Source organism: Bos taurus, chromosome 1 (assembly GCF_002263795.3).
Source record: "Bos taurus isolate L1 Dominette 01449 registration number 42190680 breed Hereford chromosome 1, ARS-UCD2.0, whole genome shotgun sequence".
Taxonomy (NCBI): Eukaryota; Metazoa; Chordata; class Mammalia; order Artiodactyla; family Bovidae; genus Bos; species Bos taurus.
In genome coordinates this window covers 5,100,316-5,109,943 of record NC_037328.1, presented here as the reverse complement: position 1 = coordinate 5,109,943, position 9,628 = coordinate 5,100,316, and the positions used below count along the sequence as shown (strand labels likewise).

Genomic DNA, 9,628 nt, shown 5'->3' with positions numbered 1-9,628 from the left:
TGGGAGAGGGAGAGGGTGGGATGATTTGGGAGAATGGCATTGAAACATGTATAATATCATATAAGAAATGAATCGCCAGTCTAGGTTCGATGTAGGATACAGGATGCTTGGGGCTGGTGCACTGGGATGACCCAGAGGGATGGTACAGGGAGGGAGGTGGGAGGGGGGTTCAGGAAGGGGAACACGTGTACACCTGTGGCGGATTCATGTTGATGTATGGTAAAAACAATACAATATTGTAAAGTAAATAATAATAATAATAAAGAAATGATAAATGGTTTAAAAATTATTAAAAAGTAAAAATGATTTGGTTGATGTAACATATTTTCCAACCTTTAAAATAAATTGAATTGAAAATAAATTTCAAATCTATGTTTTCACAAAATTTTAAACAAATTTTCCTAATGTCCTATACCACGATCTATATAATATAAATTCTTTCTCTTATAAATAATTCTGTATGTTTTGTACTTAATGAGTATTTAGTGGTAATTAATACATTTAAACATTTGGAGATAAATTGTTATATTTAAATTTAGATTCAACCTCAAAATATTGGGTGGTATGGTTTTCTTGCATGTGTGCTCAATTGCTTCAATAATGTCTGACTCTTTACAACCCTATGGAGTGTAGCCCCAGTGCATGGGATTCTCCAGGCAAGGGTACTAGAGTGAGTTGCCATGCCCTCCTTCAGGGGATCTTCTCTACCCAGGAATGGAACTCATGTCTCCTGCGTTACAGGTGAATTATTTACCGCTGAGCCACCGGGGAAGTCCCATGGTTTTCTTACCTAAAAGTTTAAAGAATTCGTGCTCTAGACCAGGAATTCTCAAAGTGTGATCTTTTGACCCCTGTGGGAACTGAAGACCCTCTCAAGGGTCCATAAGACTCAAACTATTTTCACGTTTATTTACTTTTTTAATCTAATAAATTCATGAATATACAGTGACATTTTCCAGATACATGTTATAACATATGCTACCACAACTGATTAAATACAGAGTCAAATATGAGATACCCATGCCACACATTTCTTCTGCCATTATTTCAAGAAATCTTTTCTGGAAAAACTCAAGGACAACTTTAAAACCAAGCTGAGGATTTGGGAACCTAAAAGGTGAAATGTGGGGGGAAACTCAGCATTAATACTTGGATTTCTTTTTTAAAAAATGATTAATTGCATAATATAATGGTGTACTCACATGAAATGAATCGTCATGGTTATAATTAAAACTCTCAAGATAAAAAATGATATATGATTTTATATTAGCATTTGAATGTAGTAAATATTTTATTTACTGACTAGTTTAATGACAGTAATGAGTAGAAAGTATTATTTAGTCTGAAGAGTCATTTGCCTGAAAGAATTACATAATTTAAAAGATAATTTAATTCAGGTACCTCCTCACTTTATCACTTCACTGCTCAAATAGACATTCTCTGGGTTCCTTGATTGCATATGAAAAAAATTATTAAAATTGAGCCAAAGGGCTTAACATTGACAACATTTCAAAGAACTTGAGTATGGACTTTAAAACTGAGTAAGAAAATCTCCAAAATACAAAAGGAATCTCTAAAATTAAGGACATGTGACAGGATTATTGGATCCCAGGATAAAGTTTATAATATTTGCTGTAAGGCCCTCTCCCTACTTTTTCAAACAAGTGTTTCAGGAAGTTTTGTTTTTATTTTTATTTTTTTTTAAATATGGAATGATTCATGAATGTACATGTCATCTTTATACAGAAGCCATGGTAATCTCTGTGTCGTTTCATTTTTTGTGTGTGTGTATATATGCTGCTGAAGTTTTGAAGTTTTATTATTATGAAGCTTTACTATTCAAGTTTGTCTGAAATATACTATAGAAAGTATATAAAATTCTGTGCGCAGATGGTGACACTCAAATTGAAGGAAATAACTCCCTGCTATACAACTGAAACTTTCATCTCTGATACCAGGCACTGTTATAGCAATCGTCAAGGTGGTCTGGGGTGTGGCTCTGGTCCTGGCCATAGGTGGAGCCCATAACATGGCTGCTGCTGCCTGTGTTGCTAGAACAGATCCTGACCCTGTGGATTCTACTGGTGTATCCAGAGCAACACAGTCTTCTGGACTCCTTCATTGGGATTCCTTACTCTGCTTCCATGGTTAATCACAGGAATGTGTGTGTGTGCTTAGTCGCTAAGTCATATCTGACTCTTTGTGACCCTATGGACTGTAGCCAGCCAGGCTTCTCTGTCCATCAGATTTCCCGGGCAAGAATACTGGAGTGGGTTGCCATTTTTTTCTCCAGGGAACCTTCCCAGTCCAGAGAATGAACCCATGTCTCCTGTGTCTCTTGCATTGTGGCAGATTCTTTACTCACCGAGTCATTGGGAAGCCAATCACAAGAATAATTCTATCCTTTTTAGGAGCTATGACAGGCTTATCCAAGGTTAACCTGGAAAACATGAAGTTCAAATCTGATATACTTCTCAGCTGATGAAAATAGCCAGGTATGTGTTAAAAATTATAGATGTCTTATCTTTGACACCAATATATTTGTTTTCTAATGTTGATCAATATTTTTCATATGCAACAATTTTAAGTTAATTTTTAATGAACTTATTCAGCATTATTTTGCTATGTTTACATTAACGTGCATGTCTCTGTGGGAAACTGCATTTGGATATTCCCTTTGTTTGCTTTTTTTTTCTGAGACAATCATTTTCGAAAAGAGTATGGCTATGACCATCAGTTCCTTATAACAACATGAGTATAAAAACTGTGTTTATAGGAAGCACTATATTCATATGTAAACACATTAAATGCCATGTCACACAATAATAGCCCTATTTTCTATGACATATGTAGGAAATATCTATCTTTGGCTTGTTTTTCAAAAATTTTGCAGTTAAGTTGTATCTTCAGGTTTGTGCCTTAGGGTCTGTGTAAATGGTTTACTCTGCCTCTCCTATTTCTTGCTCTTCCTTTGAATTTAACAGATAAAGAATACAATGCATACCTTCATCTTTGCTGGGTCTGTTCACATTTTAGTAATGAGATCTACCAGAAAAAGCCCCTGGCTCCCTTCTTGGTAAACAATGTTTCAGCAGGCCAGATCACCACCTTTCATTTGCATTAGGAATATTCATGTTGTTATTTCCCTTCCAATTTGAATAAAACAAAATGACTTTTCTGAATTATCCTAGCTTTCTTCCCCAGGCAAGTGATGAAAAGAAATCTCCATTAATAAGACATTAGTGAGGAGCAGAACATCTGAATATTCCCAGGCATCATCCAGACAGTATTCTCAGATATCAACACATATGGCTAGAAGCACTCCAGATATTTCAAAAAATTTATTATTCCTTGCAGAACTTTCGACATTATAACACTTAACATTATAAGAAGTCCTATTTCATTGTCTCAACAACTGATTTAAAGAATTCTCCTCCAATTATTCCTGTAGAATGGTGGATTTTTCTCAAAGGACCTTGCATAACTGACACATGATCAAGTAATGAATAATAAAAAAGATATTATTCACAAATAAGGGATTGAAATCCTGTAGCTAGATGAGTGGCTGGTACATAGTAAGTGCCTAATAAATATTTTGAACAAATAAATTAAGGACACTGAATAATGTCATAAACCGTCTCCCTGGAATTTCATATTTTACTTTAACAGACGATGAGAAAGTAGGAATATAAACCATCTCCAGAGTCTTGTGCAAATAATGTTATTTCACCCAGAAAGTATTGATTGTCTCATTGTGTGCTCTCAGTAGTGTACTCAGAATGGAACACAGCTTTATAAGAGGAAAAGAGACTTTCTCAGTCCTCACTCAACTGTGCTATGGCTGCAAAGAGATTGAAGATAAGAATTATATGACTCTGAATATACAGGTAGGGTAGATCAAAACTACTTTTTAATCTATAATGGACTAGATGTACAAATTCACCTATGTAAATCTATGCTACTTTTCAAAAGATTCTATTTGCATTTCATCTTGGAGCTAGGTTTCTGTCGACTAGATCACTGTGTCTTCCCCATTCAGCCTTTCCAAGCCAACCTCTTTTGCTTGTCCATCTAGTTTCTAGGCAAAGTCAGCAAGAATGAATGCCTCCAACACTGAATTTAAGTGTTCATTTTAAAGTCTAACCTGACTCATGGCCTCTGCTAAGAGAGAACCTGTTTTTTCACAAGTGAAAAGTATTTTTTATCTCCATCACACACTCTCCTTATAGTTGCCTTCAGGACAGAATTACATACGTGCACAAATAATTATGTGTTCCCCATGTTGATACCCAGCAGCCTTGGGAGGACACCTCACTCCAGACCCCCAGGACAACTGTGAGAGCAATAGAACACTGAGGAAGACAGAGCAGTGTGGGGGAAGATGGATGGAGGCACCCTCAGACCTCTACTTAGGCTGATGAAAGAGGAACCCTACTTTGGAACAAATTTGACACACTGTGATAGAGAAAAGCAAAAAAATCCTGCCCAATCTCTGCAGAAAGATCAATCTTAATAGTTTTACTGAGGTGTAATTGATATGCAGAAAAACTGCATATGCTTAAAGGACTGGGTACCCTTTGATGAATTTTGACATATGACTAAACCTGTGACACTGTCATCACAGTCAAGGTGATAAACATATCCGTCAGCTCCAAAAGATTCCTCCTGCCCTTTCCTTTCTCTTATTGTTATTGAGGTAGGTATACTCAACATGAGATCTATATTTTTAACAAACTTCTGAGCATACAAGACAGTATTGCTAACTACAGGCGCAATGCAGTGTAGCAGATCTCTGGAAGTTACTCATCTTGTATAACTGAAACTTTATACATTTTGGGTAGCAACTCCTCGTTTCTCCCTCCCTCCCCAGCCCTTGACTACCTCCATTCCACTCTATTTTATGAGCTGATTATGAGATGCCTCATATAAGTCACAGTCCTTCTGTGACTGACTTGTTTCACTTAGCAATTAAATGTCCTCCAGATTCAACCATGTTGTCACAAAGGCAGAATTTACTTCTTTTTTAATGTGTGTGTATTCTTAGGCATTCAGTCATGTCTGACTCTGTGATCCTTTGGACTGTAGCCTCCTAGGCTCCTCTGTCCATGGAATTTTTCAGGCCAGAATACTGGGGTGGGTTGCCATTTCCTTCTCCAGAGGATCTTCCTGATCCAAGGATCAAACCCATGTCTCCTGTGGTCCTGCATGGCAAATAGATTCTTTACCCACTGAGCCATCAGGGAAGCCCTTATTTTTCAGGGCTGACTAATATTCCACTGTATATCTATACTGCATTGTCTTAATACACTCATCCATCAATAGACATTTGGATTTCTTCTGTGGCATTACTATTGTTAATAATGCTTCTTTAAACGTGGGAGTGCAGATATCTTTTCCAGATCCTAATTTCAATTCTTTTGACTACATACCTGGTTATGTGCCCAAAAGTGGGATTGTTGGGTTATATATTAGTTCCATTTTTATGTTTTTGAACAACTGTCATACTACAACATTTTATATTACCAAAAACAGTATATGAAGCTTCCAATATCTCCACATTTTTTGGTTCTAGTGGTAAAGAATCTGCCTGCTGATCCAGGAGATGTAAGAGACATGGGTTTGATCCCTGGGTAGGGAAGATCCCCGTGAGGAGGACATGACAACCCACTCTAGTATTCTTACCTGGCGAATCCCATGGACAGAGGAGATTGGAGGGCTACAGTCCATAGAGTTGCAAAGAGTCGGACATGACTGGAGCAGCACACAAGAAGAGCAAATACATAAGCCAATGTTTTATTCTATAAAAAGGTTGTACATTTTCCTAAAATAACAAAAAGAAGCATAATTTCAGATAAAAGTACAGGTGCTTTTATAGTGGCATTTAAATATCCATTATGAAACATTGAAGGAATATTTCCCTTGGGGAGAGAAATTATATAAAAAATACATAAGCATTTTGGCAGAATTCTTACTTTAGTTAAATTATCTGCCCGTGCACTTATAAACCCACGTGAGGAGTCAGCATTCTGTAGAAATTCCATAAAACCAGGTCTAGGAATTTTCACTATCTTGCTTTGATGCAGTTTTGAAAACATACTAAAGATTTATTACTGGAGTCTTATGACTTTAGTTTAAGAAGCCTAACCTGAAAGAAAAATAAAATCTAGCCTATGAGAGTCTCTTTGATAAAATCAAATGAGCTTAAGAAAGTTTTCTTATGCAAATTACATATTTTGGGCTTTGGGGGAATTAGTGTTAAAGAACCTGCTTGCCATTGCAGGAGTTGTTAAGAGACTCGAGTTTGATCCCTAAGTCAGAAAGATCTCAAGGAGGAGGGCATGGCAACCCACTCCTGTATTCATATTTGGAGAATCCTATGGACAGAGGAGCCAGGCAGGCTACGGACATAGAGTAGCAAAGAGTCAGACACAGCTGAAGCGACTTAGCACACACACATATTATGTAAATTGGCATGAATTACCAGCTCAGCACCTTCCTATGATTTGCCCACCACTGCTGCTGCTATTAAGTCGTGTCAGTCGTGTCTGACTCTGTGCGACCCCATAGACGTCTGGCAGCCCACCAGGTTCCCCTGTCCCTGAGATTCTTCAGGCAAGAACACTGGAGTGGGTTGCCATTTCCTTCTCCAGTGCATGAAAGTGAAAAGTGAAAGTAAAGTCGCTCAGTCATGTCCGATTCTCAGCAACCCCACGGACTGCAGCCTACCAGGCTCCTCCATCCATGGGATTTTCCAGGCAAGAGTACTGGAGTGGGGTGCAGGCCCTGGGAAAAGTGATATTCAGACTGAGGACACTTGTTCCTTGATTTTCCATTAAACCTTCGATTTCTGACACCTTGTGCCTCTACAGCAACTACTTTGGTGGCCTAGGCTGTGGCTACGGCTACGGCTAAGGCAGGTGTGGCTTTGACAGGTGTCACCCAACTTGCTGAGGCAGATACTGGTCCTATTGATTTTACTGAGAAGCTTCTAGAGACATTCCAGGACTCCTGTGTTCCCTGACTCCACTTTCTGAGTTCTTCTTAGGAAATAGATATTATTTCATTTCCAGGCTACTAGGAAGGAAAGAATCCTTGAAATTTTACTATATCATTTCAGTTGACTAATCATCTGAAATATCGTGTATTATCAAACAAAATATTTCTCCTGCTACTGTATTACAATTATTACTCTGAGTATGAGAAGAGACTCACTTCAGTCACTCAGTCATGTCCAAATCTTTGGGACCCCATGAACTGAAGTATGCCAGGCCTCCCTGTCCATCATCAACACCCGGAGTCCACCCAAAACCATGTTCATTGTGTCGGTGATGCCATCCAACCATCTCATCCTCTGTCGTCCCCTTCTTCTCCTACCTTCAATCTTTCCAGGCATCAGGGTCTTTTCAAATGAGTCAGCTCTTTGCATCCGGTGACCAAAGTATTGCAGTTTCAGCTTCAACATCAGTCCCTCCAATGAACACTCAGGACTGATCTCCTTTAGGATGGACTGGTTGGATCTCCTTGCAGTCCAAGGGACTCTTAAGAGTCATCTCCAACACCACAGCTCAAAAGCATCAATTTGGCTCTCAGCTTTCTTTATAGTCCAACTCTCACATCCATATATGACTACCAGAAAAACCATAGGCTTGACTAGATGGACCTTTGTTGGCAGAGTAATGTCTCTGCTTTTTAATATGCTAGGTTTAATATGTCTAGGTTGGTCATAGCTCATGGTCATGGTCATGGTCATGGTCATGGTCAATTTCATGGATGCAATCACCATCTACAGGGATTTTGGAGCCCAGAAAAATAAAGTCAGCCACTGTTTCCACTGTTTTCCCATCTATTTGCCATGAAGTGATGGAACTGGATGCCATGATCTTAGTTTTCTGAATGTTGAGCTTTAAGCCAACTTTTTCACTCTCTTCTTTCACTTTCATCAAGAGGCTCTTTAGTTCTTCTTCATTTTCTGCCATAAGGGTGGTGTCATCTGTATATCTGAGGTTATTGATATTTCTCCCAGCAATCTTGATTCCAGCTTGTGCTTTCTTCAGCCCAGTGTTTCTCATGATGTACTCTGCATAGAAGTTAAATAATCAGGGTGACAATATACAGCCTTGACTTACTCCTTTTCCTATTTGAAACCAGTCTGCTGTTCCATGTCCAGTTCTAACTGTTGCTTCCTGACCTGTATACAGGTTTCTCAATAGGCAGGTCTGGTGGTCTGGTATTCCCATCTCTTGAAGAATTTTCTACAGTTTATTTTTATCCTCACAGTCAAAGGCTTTGGCATAGTCAATAAAGCAGAAATAGATGCTTTTCTGGAACTCTCTTGCTTTTTCCATGATCCAGCATATGTTGGTAATTTGATCTCTAGTTCCTGTGCCTTTTCTAAAACCAGCTTGAGCATCTGGAAGTTCATGGTTCATGTATTGCTGAAGCCTGGCTTGGAGAATTTTGAGCATTACTTTACTAGTGTGTGAGATGAGTGCAATTGTGCAGTAGTTTGATCATTCTTTGGCATTGCCTTTCTTTGGCATTGGAATGAAAACTGACCTTTTCCAGTCTGTGGTCACTGTTGAGTTTTCCAAATTTGCTGGCATATTGAGTGCAGCACTTTCACAGCATCATCTTTTAGAATTTGAAATAGCTCAACTGGAATTCCATTGCCTCCACTAGCTTTGTTCATAGTGATGCTTCCTAAGGCCCACTTGACTTCACATTCCAGGATGTCTGGCTCTTAGTGACTGGGAGTGATCACACCTTCATGATTATCTAGATCGTGTAGATCTTTTTTGTACAGTGCTTCTGTGTGTTCTTGCCACCTCTTCACTCATTGGAAAAGACTCTGAGTCTGGGCAAGATCGAAGGCAAAAGGAGAAGAGGGTGGCAGAGGATGAGATGGTTAGATAGCATCACCAACTCAATGGACATGAAGCTGAGCAAACTCCAGTAGCCCGTGGTGTTGGCCCAGATGGTAAAGAATCTGCCTGCAATGCAGGAGACCCAGGTTTCATCCCTGGGTCAGGAATATCCCCTGGAAAAGGAAATGGTAACCCACTCCAATATTCTTGCCTGGAGAATTCCGTGAACAGAGGAACCTAGTGGGCTACAGCCCATGCAGTCGGAAAAGAATTGGATACAACTGAGTGACTAATACTTTCACTTTCACCTTCCAGGAGATAGTGAAGGACAGGGAAGCCTGGAGTGCAGTCCATGGGATCACAAAGAGTTTGACACAACTTAGCAACTGAACAACAAACACAAAAATCCTTCATGCGGGAAAAAAAAATTCCATCTTCAATAAAATCTTCTGTATTGACAACATTGCATGTTTACATGACTTTTTTTATATCTGTTGCATGCACAAGTGTGAGAGTGTTATTGTGACAAAAACATTGTCTTCCTCCATATGTTAAGAAGTTGAAACCTAAGAATAAGTTATTTCTAAATGAAACTTGCTTTTAATAAAACTGTACTCACTGCAACCATTTACACATTATCATATTAAAACAATAGCCCACAAGCTAAGATTTGAAATAATGTGTAAACTCCACAACAGTGCTCTTATACCCTGTCACCATATTCTGTGTACTCATGTGTTTGGCCATTTCCTTCTTTTATATAT

At 38.8% G+C, this 9,628-nt stretch overlaps 1 pseudogene; it reads right to left on the bottom strand.

The window, feature by feature from the left end:
* Nucleotides 1-1,701: 1,701 nt before the first annotated feature.
* On the bottom strand, nt 1,702-1,798 carry LOC112448301 (uncharacterized; annotated as a pseudogene).
* Between the last annotated feature and the right edge of the window lie 7,830 nt (nt 1,799-9,628).